Source organism: Schistocerca gregaria, chromosome 3, assembly GCF_023897955.1.
Source record: "Schistocerca gregaria isolate iqSchGreg1 chromosome 3, iqSchGreg1.2, whole genome shotgun sequence".
NCBI classification, from domain to species: domain Eukaryota; kingdom Metazoa; phylum Arthropoda; class Insecta; order Orthoptera; family Acrididae; genus Schistocerca; species Schistocerca gregaria.
This window is the reverse complement of record NC_064922.1, coordinates 663,896,392-663,914,949: the sequence shown is the minus strand read 5'-3', so window position 1 is coordinate 663,914,949 and position 18,558 is coordinate 663,896,392. Positions and strand designations below refer to the sequence as shown.

Here is an 18,558-nt window from a genome sequence, read left to right as displayed (position 1 = left end):
ATAACTATTGAGGAGGTATTGAATAGGATTGGGGAGAAGAGAAGTTTGTGGCACAACTTGACTAGAAGAAGGGATCGGTTGGTAGAACATGTTCTGAGGCATCAAGGGATCACCAATTTAGTATTGGAGGGCAGAGTGGAGGGTAAAAATCGTAGACGGAGACCAAGAGATGAATACACTAAACAGATACAGAAGGATTTAGGTTGCAATAGGTACTGGGAGATGAAGAAGCTTGCATAGGACAGAGTAGCATGGAGAGCTGCATCAAACCAGTCTTAGGACTAAAGAGCACAACAACAACATGCATATTCTATAACAGTCTTAATAATCTTATAAATTTTCAGCATGTAGCCATAATTACAAATTAATTTTTGATGTGAATGTAGAATAACTCGTTCCACTTCACTACGACTTATTGTGCCAATGATCCATGAAACATGAAAAAGACTAGCTAAATGACTGACTTCGTTTCAAGCTGTAGCGAAGTTCTTTTGCTTCACTGTCAACTTTCTGACACAACTACTGAACTACGGAGGGCTTTTCCAATCCTATTTGGGGGGGGGGGGGGCAAAACGAGGATAATGGAATGTAGTCGAATTAAGTCGGGTGATGCTGAGGGAATTAGATTAGGAAGTGAGACACTTAAAGTAGTAAAGGAGTTTTGCTATTTGGGGAGCAAAATAACTGATGATGGTCGAAGTAGAGAGAATATAAAATGTAGACTGGCAATGGCAAGGAAAGCGTTTCTGAAGAAGAGAAATTTGTTAACGTCGAGTATAGATTTAAGTGTCAGGAAGTCGTTTCTGAAAGCATTTGTATGGAGTGTAACCATACATGGAAGTGAAACATGGACGATAAATAGTTTGGACAAGAAGAGAATTGAAGCTTTCGAAATGTGGTGCTACAGAAGAATGGCTGAAGATTAGATGGATAGATCACATAACTAATGAGGAGGTATTGAGTTGGATTGGGGAGAAGAGAAATTTGTGGTACAACTTGACCAGAAGAAGGGATCGATTGGTAGGACATGTTCTGAGGCATCAAGGGATCACCAATTTATTATTGGAGGGCAGCGTGGAGGGTAAAAATCGTAGAGGGAGACCAAGAGATGAATACACTAAGCAGATTCAGAAGGATGTAGGTTGCAGTAGGTACTGGGAGGTGGAGAAGCTTGCACAAGATAGAGTAGCATGGAGAGCTGCATCAAACCAGCCTCTGGACTGAAGACCACAACAAGAACATTCGGTTTTTGAACGCAAAGGGCTCTGCGCCGATTGAAATCCATCGCCAATTGATGGAAGTGTGTGGTGAGTCGTGCATGGATGTCAAAAATGTTCGTAAGTGATGTATAGAGTTTGCAGCTGGTCGGACCGAAATTCACGACGAACAAAGGAGCGGGAGACCGTCAATTTCTGAGGAGACAGCGATGACGGTTGAGCAAAGCATGCGTGAAGATCGTCAGATCACCCTAGATGATCGCTGCACGTTGGTTCCTGAGGTTTCCTGCTGCACAGCTCGCAGAATTTTAACGGAAACAATGAACTAGACGGTTTGCGCAAGATGGGTGCCACGCATGCTGACTAAGGACCACATGCGGCAACGAGTTGAAGCTTCCCCTGCATTCACTCACCGCCTTCCAGCTGAACAGGACAACTTTATGGACTCAACTGTCACGGGTGGCGAAACCTGGGAATACCACTTTACACCTGAGACCAAGTAACAATCACAGCAGTGGCGGCATCCTTCTTCGCAGCATGGCAGCGAGCTGGTATGACATGGGCATACAAAAACTGCCACAGTGTCTACGAAAATGCGTCGACAGAAATGGTGATTAGGTCGAAAAGTCACTAAATGTTCAAGCTGTAAACTGATGTAAACTATTGTAGAAATAAACAGGCCTATGTACTTATAAAAAATAGGAGAACTTACTTTTGGGATTACCCTCGTAAATGATCTGACGACTGGATGAGCAGCGATCTGTGGCTGTTTGCTGATGATTTAGTGGCGTACTTGAAGAGGTCGTTGCTGAGTAACTGTAGGAGGATACAAGATGACTTACATAAAATTTCTAGTTGATATGATGTTGGCAGCTAGCTCTAAATGTAGACAAATGCAAGTTAATGCGGATGAGTGGAAAAAGAATCCCATAATGTTCGAATGCAGTATTAGTAGAGCGGTACTTCACACAGTCAGGTAGATTAAATGTGTTGGGGTAACGTTGCATAGCAGTATACAATGGAAAGGGAGTGTAAGGATTGTTGTAAGGAAGGTGAAAGGTCGAATTCGGCTTATCGGGAGAATTTTAGAAAAGTGTTCTTCATCTGTGAGAGATAACGTGTGTAGCACACTATCGCAAACTATTGTATGTATTAAAACTTCCTGGCAGATTAAAATTGTGTGCCGGCCCGCAGAGCACTTACCCGCGAAAGGCAAAGGTCCCGAGTTGGAGTCTCGACCCAGCACACAGTTTTAATCTGCCAGGAAGTTTCATATCAGCACACACTCCGCTGCAGAGTGAAAATCTCATTCTATTGTATGTATTGTATGTCAATCGGGGGCCTAGAAACAACGGAGAGGCTCCATCCCCGCCGCACCCGCAGTAGTCCACAACCCCGCCACTACTACCGCAGTCCACTTCACCCCCCCCCCCCCCCTCGCTGCCCCACATCAAACCCAGGGTTATTGTGCGGTTCGGCCTCCTGTGGACGCCCCCCCCCTCTCCCCCCCCCTCCCCCAGGGAACGTCTCACTCCAGACGAGTGGTGTAACACCTATGTTTGCGTGGTGGAGAACTTGTTTGCGCAGCAATCGCCGACATAGTGTAGCTGAGGCGGAATAAGGGGAACCAGCCCGCATTCGCCGAGGCAGACCTCGACACAAGTCCGCTGGGCGGATTCGTGCCGGGGACCAGGCGCTCCTTCCCAGTCCGAAAAGCCGTATTGCGAGCTGTTCTTTAGTACTGCTCCACAGTGTTTGGGATCCTCACCAGGTCGGATTAAAGGAAGACATCGAAGCAATTCAGAGTCGGGCTGCTAGATTTGTTACCAGTAGGTTCTTTCAGCACGCAAGTATTACAGAGATGCTTCGTGAACTCAACTGTAAATCCCCGGAGAGAAGACGATGCTCTTTCCACGAGGCACTACTGTGAAAATTTGAAGAACGGGCATTTGAGGCCGACTGCAGAACGATTCTACTACAGCCTTGGTACGAGTACATTCGCGTGAGGACCACGAATATAATATGCGAGGAATTAGGGCTCGTACGAAGGTTTCAGAAAGTATTTTTTTCCCTCTCTCTATTTGAGAGTGCAACAAGAAAAGAAATACCTAGTAGTGGTGCAGGATACCCTCCGTCATGCACCATATCGTGGTTTGTGGAGTATAAATGTACGTGTAGATACTACCATTATACAGGCATCACCCCTGCAGCTTGCAAGACCAGACGTAGTGTTCACTCGACAGTGCAGGATCGAACAGTCAGGAAATGCGCTTGTTTTCAGCAACACACGAAAACAGTGGAGACGTCTGGAGCAACATGGACTGTCGGCATCCCGGCTGTTGTAGCGGACTCCGTTGATGCGGCAGCAGAGAAATGCACGCCGACAGTGGCCAGTTAGCACAGCGACAGAAGTGGACACAGGAGTAGCACCGTGCCATCTTTACAGACATTCCAGTTCTGTGCACAGCATCGTGATGGAGCGTCCACGTGTGGAGGTTCTGAGGAGAATGGACATTCGAAAGACAAGTTGTTTGGACCCACCTTTCTTCTATTTTATTTATTCATTCGAACAGACATATACAATTAGGGCATTTTAATTAAATTAGGAAGGTCAATGAGACTATCAAAGACCGTTGACATTGGTTGCACTACTGAATTCAGTGGTAGCTGGGTGCTTGAAGTTTTAGAGGTGGTAGAGACGAGCACTTGTTTTGTCGGACAGCCACGGCTGTGGCTGGGGGAGGTTTATTGGTGCCACTTCAGAGAACATTGTGGTTCAGGAAAGCAGGTATCCACAGAGCGAAGGAAGATTCTGGCGGGCGATATCGCACAGCAGAAGCCGAAGCAGAGGAGTCGAACTAAGCCAGAGGGGGCCCTCTGGCCACGGGAAGCGGCGAGTCCAGACCAGGCCACAGCACGTTGTCCCAAAGACCAGAGGCAACGCGTTTTACTTCTGCTTTTGCCGAGTGGAGATGGTCCGAGGCAGTAACACTTGTTCTGGCCAAGGAGAAGTGGGTCCTGTCGTTTCTGCAAGAGTCCTGTGGAACTTTCGCGTAAGATCAATGTCAGATCTGTGAAAACACCTCGCCGAAGCGGCGTTTTCTCGAGGCCATCCGGGCCAACAAGCCGCGCTGTTTCCTACGTGCCCAAAATAACAATGTGTTGTGTGACGTCAGTAAACTTAGCAGAGGACGTCTGTACAATGCCTCGAGAAGTGTTAGAATTTGGGGAACAATTTTTTCCCGTCTTTTGAAGAGAGGTTGTACGCTACAACATATGACATGTCATTGGCGAATGAGAACACATTTTATCTTTTTAGAATGTACTCGCCTTGCCGTGGAGCAGAGAAGTCGTTTCGGTCTCGTGCTGTGGACGAGGGAAGTTGATTCGAGCTTGGGTTTGGTCGAAGGCGGATCGGAACAAGAGGAGCAGACAGGAATCCACTGTTCAGTCCAATGCAAAGCGCGCTGGCCACTGCTTCGAGATTTCTACACGCTCGCGCTGAGCATTTCGCAGCTCTGGTAGCAGAAACAAGAAGTGCTCACAGCAGCAGCAGACACTGTCCTGTTTAAGCACACTGTGGGAGTTTGTTAAAGTCTACGTCTGACAGTCACAGTCAATCATATTAGTTGCAGTCAGGTCTCGTTATCCATTTCTAAAGTTAGAGTCAGTTTGCCACCCATGTTCAGATTTGTCAACTGTCATTCAGTACATTTAATTTTATAACACGAGCATAATATAACTGATGTGTTATGTTGATACGTGTTCCACGTCACTCATGTCTACATTATGCCTACTGTACTATTGATTTCAAGAAGGCCTTTGACTGTGTACACCGCAAGAGCCTGTTCAGTTGTCTAATGGAGTTCGCGATGCTACAGAAATTCATCAAGCTTCTAAAGATCGGCCTGGGTGGAAGAGCCGGCAAGGTGAAAATGTCGAGTAACAGATGAATTTGAAATCATTGTGGGTCTTAGGCAAGGAGATACTTTGTCTCCCGTCCTACGCAGTTATGCCTTTGATGAGGCCATACGTGAGACATTCAAAGATAACTTTGAAGGGTTCTAAGTCGAAGGGAAGAAGTTGGCGTACCTAACCTCCGCAGATGATACCTACTTACTCAGCAGTTTTGAAGAGGTATTGAAACAAGTGACCAGGACACCGAAGATGACCAGCAGCAAATTTGAGCTACGCATAAACGAGGCCAAGACTGTTACCTCGTTATAGCTCGTCGACAACGTTTAGACACTTCACAACTGCGATCACTCCGGGTGGGAGACAGCGAATTCAAGTACCTGAGGTCTCTTTTTATGGAGATCTCGTCATGCGAAGTAGAGATCAACGCAAGAATCCAGGTAGGAAACCGATACTTCTACAGCCTAACACGGCTACTTCGGTCCAGATATCTCTAAAGACGTTCAGGTTTCAGCTAAATAAAACACTCATCAAATCCGTGGCACTATATATGGCTTTGAGTCGTAGAGTATGCTTCATGATCTTCGCCTATTTGAGAGAAAAGTGCTGCGGGATATCTCTGGACCAATGTCTGACTCAAACACAGGCGAATGGATGATCAGACACAACCAGGAGCCGCATGAACTATGCGAGTACAGCAGGTATCATCAAAAGGAAGTGACTACAGTGGACGCGGCAAATGGCTTGGATAGCTCGTCCCCACAGGTGGGAACCCCCGAGAAGGCCAAGGAATAGGTGGAGGCGTGGCCTCCACGAAGAGATGTAGCACTCACCGATAGATGTGGACAGACGGCGGTGGATTGAAGACGGTGGAGAAGGAAACTTCTAGCAGCGCGTAAAAGAAGACCATTCTGTACACGAAGTATAAGTACATTTTTTTGTGTGCTAACTTTCCTTAAGTTCCAATTTCAATGGCCGACAGCGTATTCCACCAGTCTAAATAATCATCGATAAGGTTTATAATATATTTGTCCTTATTAAAAAGGAACCTGTTCACTTTTTAAAAACAGGTGCCTTCACAATTGTGTAAGTATCTTCCGTTTACTAATATTTATAGCTTAATACCTACATAAAAACATTGAAATTTGTCATAAAACTATAGTAATCTCGTATCCGGAGACTCAGTAATGTAAATTAGGAACCATCTTGAGATGAGTTTTATTAATGTGAATGAGATACTTAATGTGACACTCTACGTTCTGTAATATGTGTAAGTTCTATTCACGTAGGACAGATGCCGCTGACATCGCAAATACCCTTAGTTAGGTAGAATTTTGTTGTGCAAGCAAGCATGATCGCAGACGCCAACACTGGAATTGTTATTGTTTATCTCTTACTAGGATTTCGTTTCTGAAACCGTAGACGGCTTTCTCCGAAAGTCAAAGTGAGAGGCAGCTACGTTATGCTGTAAAACAGAGTATTTCGCAAATTCTTGGAAAACTATACCTTTACAACGGTACTGCAGAAAACTATTTATCTCTATTATGAAGGTCTGGTAGTATGGTTACAGAAAGAAATTGTGAAGTTCTGGTACTATGGTTACAGAAAAAAAACAAATCGTTCGCTATCGTTATTGGTAGCATTTATTGACCTTTTTTATCTCATAAAATTCCTGTAACGAAAAGTACGTCAACATATACATACCAGTCCAAACTTCCTACATAATAATGTTGTTTCTAAGATATTCAATACTAGGGCTGACTGCACCAACATCGATTAAAAAACAAGGTAATTGAGAATCCGGTGTCCATGGTTAAAGCTCAGTTGCGATTAAGTTGTCTCTGCATTGCACCAACGTTAAGCGCTAATTACCAAAACGTGTTCAGTTAACGAGGAATTTGACCGCAGTTAATTCTGCTTGTTACAAGGAAAAGGGCCCATTACAATGCAAAGATAATAATAATCGCTGTCTGTGGTACTTCGCGCTTTTCTGTTTATTATCGTAACGTGGGTATTGTTACTGCGCTTCGGGGAGCAAGAATAGGAGGCCGCATTCTCAAAATTTGAAACTGATATACTTTTAGAGCTGGTCGGCTGTGATGCGAAAATTTTAGAATGCAGGAAAGGGACAGGTGTTGTATTTGGGAGAAACTGGAAGCGTGGTCAAATATAGCAACATTGTTTAATTCCACTCCAAGAAAGATTAAATATTATTTGATTCATAGGTTAATAAATTCTGTTACTAACGCATATGAAAACCCTATTTTCTATTGGGCTCGGCTTTATATTACAATAAGAATTCCAGAGATACAGAATGCTATCTCCAAGTCTGCCTGCGTGGTATTTTGGCTATACGTCGCACTGCTCTTTTATGGATTGTAAATGTTCTTTCTAAGTAGCTATCTTGTGCCCTTCCCCTTATATGCACTGAGTAAGGTAGGTGTTGGGACACAAGTCCATAGTACACTGTCCTAAGAACTTTGTCATCCACGATTTTTGCCGTTTTGCACGTGAGGAAAATCCGTGTATTTATCTTTTTACCAGTACATCTATGTACCAATGTACCCACTCCCAATGTCCAATGATTATCTACAATAGTTTTAAAAATTTTGTGCTGTTGTGCAAGAACTGGGCCAGTGAGCCTCAATACTCTGTACTATTAAGTTACGCTCACTGATGGTTTGAGAGGTAAATGAAAATATGTTTTTCTATTGAGGAAAATTTCCACTTATATTCACCAGGATACTGAATCCTTATGTGCGTACAATCCACTGCACCAGTATCTCCAGGAAATCCATGTAGTACGCTGAAATCATCCCTCATGGAGTTTAATTCTGTGCAAGAAGGAAACCTCATGTATTGTGGGGACGTGCATCTATGATCCATGATGTACCACTGATAATTCTTTGTGCTGTTACCCTATGCACATTTGCACTGTCACCGTAACTATATAACTATATTAACTGCATCCGTTTCATGTGCCCTAAACGTCGTCAGATGTTTGTACATAGGCGGGAGAGGGTTATTAAGATAAGTAGGAAATCCTACCTCTCCATGGTTTGATCTCATAACAAACACACTGTTTGACTTGAAGACGAAATCTCTCTCCAAATTTCCTGTCCCCGTCATCTTTGAAAGGATTTCCCCTTAGCACAAGTACATCAAAACGGTTGCAGCGACGATGTACATGATCAAGATATGACATTTCTTCGTGTTATGCGCCATCTAACACATCAAAACGAGCCGCCATCCTAATACGATACGTGTTTACTTTGTTTTAACAGCGATCAATTCAAGATAAACGAGCCTCAACTTTAAATGTGATCAAATCCTTTGTTTAACTTTAACCGTGGTTGGTACAGTCGAATTTTACGTTGACAAGGCTTCATTGGCGACTTAACTGCGGTTAACTATCAATCGATATTGCTGCAGTCGGCCCTATGATGTAAGGCAACGAACAATCGCATCTCTGGTACATCAGTGAATTGTGTTTCTAGTTACTCGTATTTATTTAAAGGAGTTTCTAAGGAAGATTGCACCTAAAAAAAGTCTATATTGCTATTTGTAGGCAGTCACCAATAGCCGATATATCGCTCAGGTAACGAACCTTACGAGGCCATTGCGTGTTGAATGGCTACGGTGAACACTTCTACCCGGGTAAAATCTTTGCTCTCTGAATCAAGGACAGCAAAAATTTTGTCATGAGCTTAAGTAAACGAGGTGTACATTACAACGCGAAAGTGCGTGGAATAGGCACTGACTAATTCGAAATGTTCTCTGATATAACTAACACTTGCATGGAACTGGTTCTGTCAGACTTTCTAAAACATCAATATTAAGGGAGGCGCCAGCGATATTGTTCAATCTCTCCTGTCGTTCAAGTCACTGGAAGTTCTGGAATCGAAGGCGGAGTTTGTGACTAGCATTATTAATGGTCTCCTGAGGACTGAAATCACAGCACGTTCCGCTAGTGAGAGAAAGTAGTTTCGTGCAGGTAGTAGTTTGGTGCAGGTGCATTAGCCGTTGTCGACATCAGGCGCTCTGCCGCCGCGACTGGCATTGGGCGACAGCGAGTATAGCATCACAGGTAATACAAAGATATATAAGCGGGTAACTGTGTTCAAAATAAAGGTTATCCATACTTATTTTCCAAATCAGCTTTTGGAATGCGCTTTATTCCTTGAGCCGCTTAGCTCGAAATGACTCGGATTGTAGTTCATCGGAAACTACAGATAAAATTGAATTAGACGGCTTCATTCTCTCTGTTAACCTCAGTTATGTGGATGTAAGTGATGTCTCTTTATTTAATATGGAAAAGTATTCTGACACTTCGCAAAAAGAAACAAGAGAAAAATCACACATGAACAGGAGCGCAAGAGTAGTTTTGGTCTTCAGTCTAAGAATTTGTTTGACGCAGTCCTCTGCGCTTATATATCCTGTGCAATTTGCTTCATCTCTGCGTAACTACTGCAGGCTCCATCCACCTGAACATGGTCATTGTATTCCAGCCTTGGTCCTCCTGCATTATTTTTAGCCCCCTTTTCTCCTCCCCAAATTTCCCTCCATTACCAAATGTACGATTCTTTGGTGCAAGAGGGTAGAGCTATCAACCTATCCCTTCTTGTAACGAAGTTGTGCCAGAAACCTATTTACACCCCAATTTGATTCAACATCACTTCATTGATTATACGAACTATCCATTTAATTTTCAACATTCTTCTGTAGCACTGCATCTGAAAAGCTCCCATTCTCTTCTTGTCTGAACAGTCTATTCTCCACATTTCACTTTCATACATGGCTACACTTTAGACAAATACATTCAGAATAGATTCTTAACTCTTAAATTTATGTTAGATATTTTCTCTGTTTCGTCTCGCCCTGGCACTGGCGCATCGGCCCTTGACTGATGTCGCATTTCAGAATGTTTTACCGAACCGAGTTCCGCTAAATATAATACTTGTCGTTCTAATGTTTCCAGATGCAGTGAGAGAGTCAGTATTGAAAATTCATAAACTACACTCTAAGACAAAAAAAAAAGACTCGCCACGAAGGAATTATCCGAATAGAACGGAAATCGGTAGATGTGATGTACATGTACAGTTTCAGAAATGTTCGTTGATTTGTTCAAGAGAAAGAGCTTAAAAAATTGAACAAGTTAATAATGCAGTGGTTCACATCTAGCCCTTATATAGCACTGATTGACAGAGCTGTTGGATATCCTCTTGTCAATTTCTGTCCAATTGGCGCCTTAGATTGTCAAAATCCCGAGGGCCCTACCCATAACGCTCTAGGCGTTCTCAACCGGGGAGAGATCCGGCGACCTTGTCTTCGTGCTTGCCAAACCCTACCTCGGCCAGAAAGATCGCTGGATATCTCCGCAGTTAAGAACGTTTGGAGCATTATTGGAAGGCCCTCTAACAATCTCCGGATTTTGACAATCTACGGCAAACCGACAACCGCCGATGTTTCGGCCGGAGCATACCCTGCTTACTTTGGAAGTACCAGGGTGTGCTCATGCCGAAGTATCGGCGGTTGTCGACGACGTCTCCCGGCTACATTCCCTTGAGTTATTTGAATACTGCATACACTTGGGTACCATTCAGTCCTCTGCCATACACCGTAAGGTGGCTTGCGGAGTATGGATATGGATGTGGATGTAGATGTAGATCTAGAGTCTCACCTGCAGTCATTGTTGTAATACGGCACGGAGCGATTTACCTGACATTCAGAAGGGTATGATCATTGGATTTCAGCAAGAGGTGGCACCACTTCAAAAAGGACTGTATTTGTAAACTGTTCGCGAACCGCCGTGGTGAAAGCATACTGTATCTGGCAAAACGGCGCTTTCGAAAACCGGCAACGAACCAACTGTGGTGGAGCACGGGCCATGGATGACACAGATGAACGAAGGCTGCAGAGACGCATACGAGTGAATAGACGAGCAACTGTTTACCAACTGACTGCCCAGATGAACCAAACGGATACCAACAGTGTCTCCTCAAAAGGCCGTTCAGCGAACATTGCTGCGCATGGGCCTCCGCACCGAGCGTGTGGTTCATGCACCCTTGCTGACTGCTGTTCATCGCCAACTAAGGCTGGGAATTGCACACCATTACCTCAACTGGATGTCTACTGAGTGGCGACAGGCGGCCTTTTAATATGAATCGCGTTTCATGCTACACCGGGCAGCGGGCCGCTGACGTGTAGGGCGAGGAAGCAAAGGGTGTACGTCGGAGGAGGGAAGGGGGAATATTTCCGTGACATTCCCTGGATGATCTCGTCATTCTCGAAGGCACAATTGATCTACAAAACTACGCACCTATCCTTGGGTGCCATTCAGCTTGTTTTTCCTCGGTGATGGCATCTACCAGCAAGATAACGCAGAATGTCACACACCTCGCAGTGCACTTACGTGGTTCGAAGATCTCCAGGACGAGTTTACCTTACCCTCCTGGGCGCCAACCTCCTCGGATTTAAACCCAATCGATAATCTGTGGGACCATCTCGATCGGGATGTTTGCTCCTTAGAGTTGGCATGGCTCCACATGGCTCGGTAACTTCCAGATCCGCATTCACTCTCTTGCTGTACGTCTCGTAGCGGTTAGCGATGCAGAAGTTGGTTATTCAGGGTTTTCACAGGTGGTCCCATTGCTGTGACTGGACAGTGCAATTTAGTTGCTAAAAGCCTCTCACTGTGGTTGTATACAAGAACGTGTAAAAAATGGTTCAAATGGCTCTGAGCACTATGGGAGATAACTGCTGAGGTCATCAGTTCCATAGAACTTGGAACTACTTAAACCTAACTAACTTACGGACATCACACACATCCATGCCCGAGGCAGGATTCGAACCTGCGACCGTAGCAGTCCCACGGTTCCGGACTGAGGCGCCTAGAACCGCATGGCCACCGCGGCCGGCAAGAACGTGTACAAACCATTCTAGGCGTGGTGAAGGAAGAAAACAATTTGTTACACGTTTGGTGTTCAGTGATGAGGATGCGTCCCATTTGAATGGAAAATTGAACGGTCACTACGCAACACTATGGGAAACACAGCAGGATGGAGCACAGTACTCCAAAGCTTCGTATGTTCGGCGCCTTTTCCCGGGAAAAGATATACGGCCTGTTCATTTTTGCGAAGAAGGCTGTTACAACAGACACATATCGGTATCTGTTGGTAATCCGGACTTTTCCACAACTGCGAGAACATGCCGAAAATTGTTTCTTGAACATAATGGAACGGCCGGCCCTTGTGGCCGAGCGATTCTTGGCGCTACAGTCTGGAACCGCGCGACCGCTACGGTCGCAGGTTCGAATCCTGCCTCGGGTATGGATGTGTGTGATGTCCTTAGGTTAGTTAGGTTTAAGTAGTTCTAACTTCTAGGGGACTGATGACTTTAGAAATTAAGTTCCATAGTTCTCAGAGCCATTTGAACCATAATGGAACGCTACCTCACTGCCGCAAGCATGTATGAGCATTTCTTAACAATGAGCTGCCTGAACTGTGGAACGGTCGTAAGAGGCGTACGGATCTCGCATTGCGCCGTGGGCCTCCAAGGTTGCCTGTGAAGTTCTCTAGAGAATATGCGGAAGTAGTTAGCCATTCTCTAGCAGGTAGGTTGTTAGAGCAACAAAGCTTTTCAAGTGACAGGAAAAAAGGCGCTGGCCACTTCCATTTTCAAGATGGATCGTTGGACAATTGCGCATAACTCTTAGGCTATATCACTTACGTCAGTTTGTAATAGAAATGTGGAGCACGATTCATGTTCGCTTTTTATGACCATCGATCGGAATGAAAGTAGTCAGTATGTTATCCGCGAACAGCATTTCCGTCAGATCAGCCTTGCTTTATTCGTTCATGGGATCTAGAAAATCAGTAGACAATGGCTTTATGAATGGATTTACGAGTTACTAGTAGATGAAACTGACACTCAGCACATTTTTGTTAACAATGCGAAACAGTCTGCCGGATAAGTCATTTCGTCTGTGCTCTGAGGGAGTGGTACTACTAACTATTAACAACATATACGACATAAATATTCTAGCGGGCATCGTCAGAAAACGCATGTTCGCAGATGATGTTACACATAGCACAGTCGTAACACTAGAAGACTGTAGCGAAATGGTGCAAGTAATGCATGGAATGGACGCTTTGTGCGGGGACTGGCAGTCGGCTGTCAACATACGAAAACGCAACGCAACGCATTGCGCACAAACAAATGGGAAGACAAATTACAGTTGAGTTTCACCACTGGGGATAAACAGATGGGAACAGTGGCAACCGTAAAACATCTGCCAGTAACAGTCCGGAGCAATCTGAAGTAAACGTAAGTAAGCAGATACAATTGCTTGTAGGAGAAGTAGTTGCTCGACTCAGAGTAACTACAATAGTGGATATATAATTCATCCACGAAACAAGTGGCTTATTCAACCGATTCTTCAGTTTTGCTCGGTAGTCTGGGACCCTTATCACATTCGATTAATGGACGAGATAGAGATTTGAATAAAAGCTGCGAGTTTAGCCACGTGTTCGTGTAATAAGTATGAGAGTGTACGGAGACGTACCTCAAACGCTAAAGAGTGGTGTTCTGCTTTGAGAGGTTTACTGTTGTAATCCCGACGGCGTAAGTTCCAAGAGGAATCTGAAACTGATTTACTTCCCCCCCCACGAAGAACATATTGTCCGATAACCATCGTGGGAAAAATCAGGAGGTAGGAGGTCACAAGCTGGCTTTCTTCCACGAGCGCTATAGAACGAGATGGAGCCGCTAGGCTTAACTGTATGCTGACACAAGACAGTAAACAACACAAATTTATTTAAAGCTATGACCACTTCATAACCCTTGAGAAGGCGCGCCTCTTTTTGTTCCTTTATTGCTCGCGTGGTGTATTGTTAATGTCATCCTCCCGATTCGCAGCTTAGGGCCTAAAATTATGTAGTTGCGGTCGTTTATGGTTTTTGCAGACACACAGTGAGCTGAGTTTATAAAAAGAGCTTCCAGTAATTAAACATAATAATAAGCAACAAACATCTGTGCCATAGCAGGCAAGTCTGCAAACTTGAGAAATATGATAGTTCAATCGCCAAGGCTGAGTAACATACTTTCTTCAAAGATAAGCAAAACTGGAGAAGTGGTGTATGTAGTACACCAGCTCAAGTATTTAAGGATTAATAAAGCATACACCGAAACAAATTGTCATTGTGTTATCACAATTGCAATTTCGTGCAACAATCGAATGTATGGAAGACACCAGCCTCAATTAAAAATGAAGAAAAATTCGTGAAAGTGAGGAAAGATTTGATACTATCTTCTGTCTTCACTTTTTTTTTCTTTTTTAATGGAACAGAATTCGCTTCGAAGCTTTCGCGTCATCGCCATGCTATATACAACCCATACCATACCATTTGAATTGCATTAGTTGCTGCATCTGTTATCTGCGCAGAAACATAATCATTCATTCTTATGCTCAGAAATTCATACAAACACGCACTTGATATGTTATGGTACGGTTGTCAACGACTTTGCACTTTTTATCCACGACAACGAGTGATTTTCTTTGCTCACGAAGGGGAAGACTCAGATTATGATGGCGAAATCTTAGACGAAATAAAAAAAAAAAACGGCCGAGTGTGGGTAGGACTAGCGCACTGAGGTTTAGTTCATCCATCGAGGGAATCGAAAATATCAACGATTTTTGCTTGTTATCGATAACGATACTGGCAAGATATGGTCACGAGATTCCATGATCTCCAAAATCTCTACATTTGTTCATCAGACTAACGCGGACATACAAAAAGAAGCGAGGAGAGTATTTCAGTTTTTGCATTGAGACAGAGAAGATTTAATAAAACATTTTTATTTACTTATTAAAACATGACTACAAATTAAGTTTTATGTTGCTGCAATAGCGTTCGCCTATTATGCTTTTGACGGATGATGTATGTAGTGTATGTTCAAATGGCAAAGATATTTTTATGCTATATAATTACAGTTTAACGGGTTTCAGATTTTTTATTTTACTTGTACCGCGAAACATTACTTCTTGCCAAATTTCATGATTCTAGGTAAGCGGGAAGCACCCAATAGGTTTTGATGAGCGTGTTTTCGAGTATCAAAATATGCGGCCGTATGTTTTGACTGAAATGGCTTAGAAAAAAATGGTTCAAATGGCTCTGAGCACTATGAGACTTAACATCTGAGGTCATCAATCCCCTAGAACTTAGAACTAGTTAAACCTAACTAACCTAAGGACATCACACACATCCATGACCGAGGCAGCATTCGAACCTGCGAATGTAGGAGTCGCGCGGTTCCGGAGTGAAGCGCCTAGAAACGCTCGGCCACCGCGGCCGGCAAATGACTTAGAAGCCTAACATTTTTACACCTGCAAGGAACCATAGACTTTAATATGTGACGTAAATTTGTACTTGATACGTTTACTCTTTCCTCAGAAAAGTGGTTCTTAAGTCAGACAGACAGAAGGACATCAGTGTGACTGTGTAAAGATACCGTTTTTACAGAACCCTAAAATAGTTGTGCATGATTCGCACATCACCTGAGGATGTAACCCAGCCTCCGAAACACAGTGTGATCGATTAAGAGAATGGAAAATCGAAATGTGTTAAATTTAGTCTTTTCTCTCTCACCACGAGCTAAAATCAGCAGTTATGGGTATAACCAAAAGAGAACATGCTATGTAGCGCCCCATCGTTTGGTCCTGTTGACCTAAGCGAGGTTCTGAAGTACTGTATGGCCTTTCATCAGGTAGTACGGAGACAGACGAAAGTCAAGAGAAAGAAAGAGAAGTCCGTAGCTCGTGGTAGTGCGGTAGCGTTCCCGCGCCCGGGTTCCCGGGTTCGATTCCCGGTGGGGTCAGGGATTTTCTCTGCCTCGTGATGACTGGGTGTTGTGTGATGTCCTTAGGGTAGTTAGGTTTAAGTAGTTCTAGGGGACTGATGACCATAGATGTTAAGTCCCACAGTGCTCAGAGCCATTTGATCCATTTTTTGAAAGCAAGAGAAAGTCTGTTGGCTAGGAAATAACAACACCCTTATTGTTTGTTGGTGGGAACCATGTTTTGGTGGAAGTTTTCAGGTTTCTGCCGTTTCGCTTCTAGCAAGCCGAAAGGCAAACACAACGTGGCGGTGCCGGTTACTGAGGTAGAAGGCGGCGAGCCGGACTTACCGTGCGCGGTGCGGTGCGGTGTACCTGCACGACTGCTTGCGGGCTGCGTGCGGCGCGGTGTGCCGTGCTGGGGCGTCGGCGGCGGTCTGTCTGGGCGGGAGGGCGCCTGCCTTCTGGTAGCGCGGCTTCGACTTTCCCGCTGCCTGCCGAAGCTAGGGCAAGGTCGGCTGCCTCCCCACTACCTCACTACAACCAAAACTACGCTCTATCCCACTGCCTCACCTCGCGCATCCGCCTACCCTCCCCAACGTGAATCCTTAACAGCTTATCCATGTTCTCTTCTTCCTACAACAACATCTGCGTCTATACTTCACAAAGCACCTCATGGCGTGTGGCAGAGAGTGCTTTGTGTACCAGTCACAACCCCCCCCCCCCCCGCCCCCCCTCCACTCCTTCTTCCAGTTGCGAATGGCCCTCGGAGAAAACAATTGTTAACAAGTCTCCGTGAGAGCCCAAATCTTCCTAATTTTTAACTTTATTCTCTTTTCGCTACGTATACATAGGAGGAACTATAAAAGAACGAGGTGGTCAATCTAAAATTGTAATGTGTAAATGACCGTGTAATCTAGCGGTGACTGAATCTCATTATAAACGAATGGTTCAAATGGCTCTGAGCACTATGGGACTTAACTTCTGAGGTCATCAGTCCCCTAGAACTTACAACTACTTAAACCTAACTAACTTAAGGAGGCGACCGGAGTGGCCGTGCGGTTCTAGGAACTTCAGTCTGGAGCCGAGCGACCGCTCCGGTCGCAGGTTCGAATCCTGCCTCGGGCATGGACGTGTGTGATGTCCTTAGGTTAGTTAGATTTAATTAGTTTTAAGTTCTATGGGACTGATGACCTCAGAAGTTAAGTCGCATAGTGCTCAGAGCACTAAAGACATGACACACATCCATGCCCGAGGCAGGATTCGAACCTGCGACCACAATGGTCGACTGTTCCAGACTGTAGCGCCCAGAATCGCTCTGCCACCTCGGCCGGTGATGATGATGATGATTAGTGTTTCAAGGCGCACAACAACGAGGTTATCAGCGCCCGTTCCCAAAAACCATGTTGACGATAGCAGCCAAGATCTTTTAAACAAGGATCAATTCAGAGCCGATCTTTGCGATAATTCTAAATGTTCAAATTTCAAGATTGTACACAGCACATCAAAACAGGTAGATAAAACAAAAAATAAAATACCAGTACAAAACAGGTAAAAATAATTAACTGTGGCTGGGTGACCACTTACAAATAATGGGTGACCAAATCACTTTACAGCACGTTAAGATCTCAATCCCAATATTTTGGGAAGAAGTCCAGACACCACACAAAAACGTAAAACTCTAGCCACACTCGCCTCATTATTAGTTAAAATAGAGGGCAGGTCTGGTGGGAAACTTAAATCTTCCCTCAAACCCGCATATAAAACATACTCAGTTAAAATGTGTCGTATCGACAGCTGTGTCCCACATGTCTGACACGTTGGTGGCTCCTCACGACGTAACAGAAAACCACGTGTCAATGGACAATGTCCTATTCGAAGCCGTGTCAGGGCTACTTCCGCAGCTCGACGTTGTAGGAAGGAGGTAAGCCAATGTCGGACAGAATCCTTCACGGCTCGCAACTTATTATCCCTCACTTCCAGCCACTCAGCCTCCCACCAACGCATGACTTTCCGAGTCACGAAGGATGTTATTGCCTGCAGGGGGACGGAACAGCGAGCAGGAGGTGGGATGGAGCAAGCCTCCTTGGCAGCCGCGTCTGCAAGTTCATTTCCAGGAATTCCTATGTGCCCTGGAACCCAGCAGAAAATTACATCCTTACCCTGCTTTTGGAAGAGCAGGAGTGCGTCCTGCACTTCTTGCACCATCCGATCTGCTGGGTACATCTGTTCAAGAGCGTGTAGAGCACTTAGGGAATCTGAGCAGATGATGAATTTCTTGCCATGATGTCGTCGCACATGCTCTAATGCTTTCAGAGTGGCTAACAGTTCTGCATAGTAAACTGAGAACTGCTCTAGGAGCCCTATCCTATGGACAGTATCGGGAAACACAGCAGAGCAGCCTATAAAATCCCCCTGTTTAGACCCATCCGTGTAAACAGCAATAGAATCTGAATGGTGGTCTAAAATCTCAGTAAATTTAATTTTAAAAAGGTGGTCCGCGGTACAATACTTCTTGTAAGCGGCCAGATCAAGAAGTAATCTCGGTCTTTGTAGTAGCCAGGGAGATCCCCTACTCCATCCCTGGTTGAGA

At 44.6% G+C, this 18,558-nt stretch overlaps 1 protein-coding gene across 2 annotated transcripts in view; it reads right to left on the bottom strand.

Moving 5' to 3' along the window:
- Window positions 1–16,431, bottom strand: part of LOC126355070 (putative fatty acyl-CoA reductase CG5065) — a 281,962-nt gene extending 265,531 nt beyond the window's left edge. Inside the window, exon 1 of one of the 2 annotated variants that reach the window (XM_050005239.1) lies at window positions 16,317–16,431. The gene's annotated coding sequence lies outside the window, so the exon portion shown is untranslated. The remainder of the gene's footprint in view (window positions 1–16,316) is intronic. The other variant, XM_050005241.1, reaches the window with a different exon arrangement.
- Window positions 16,432–18,558: the final 2,127 nt, after the last annotated feature.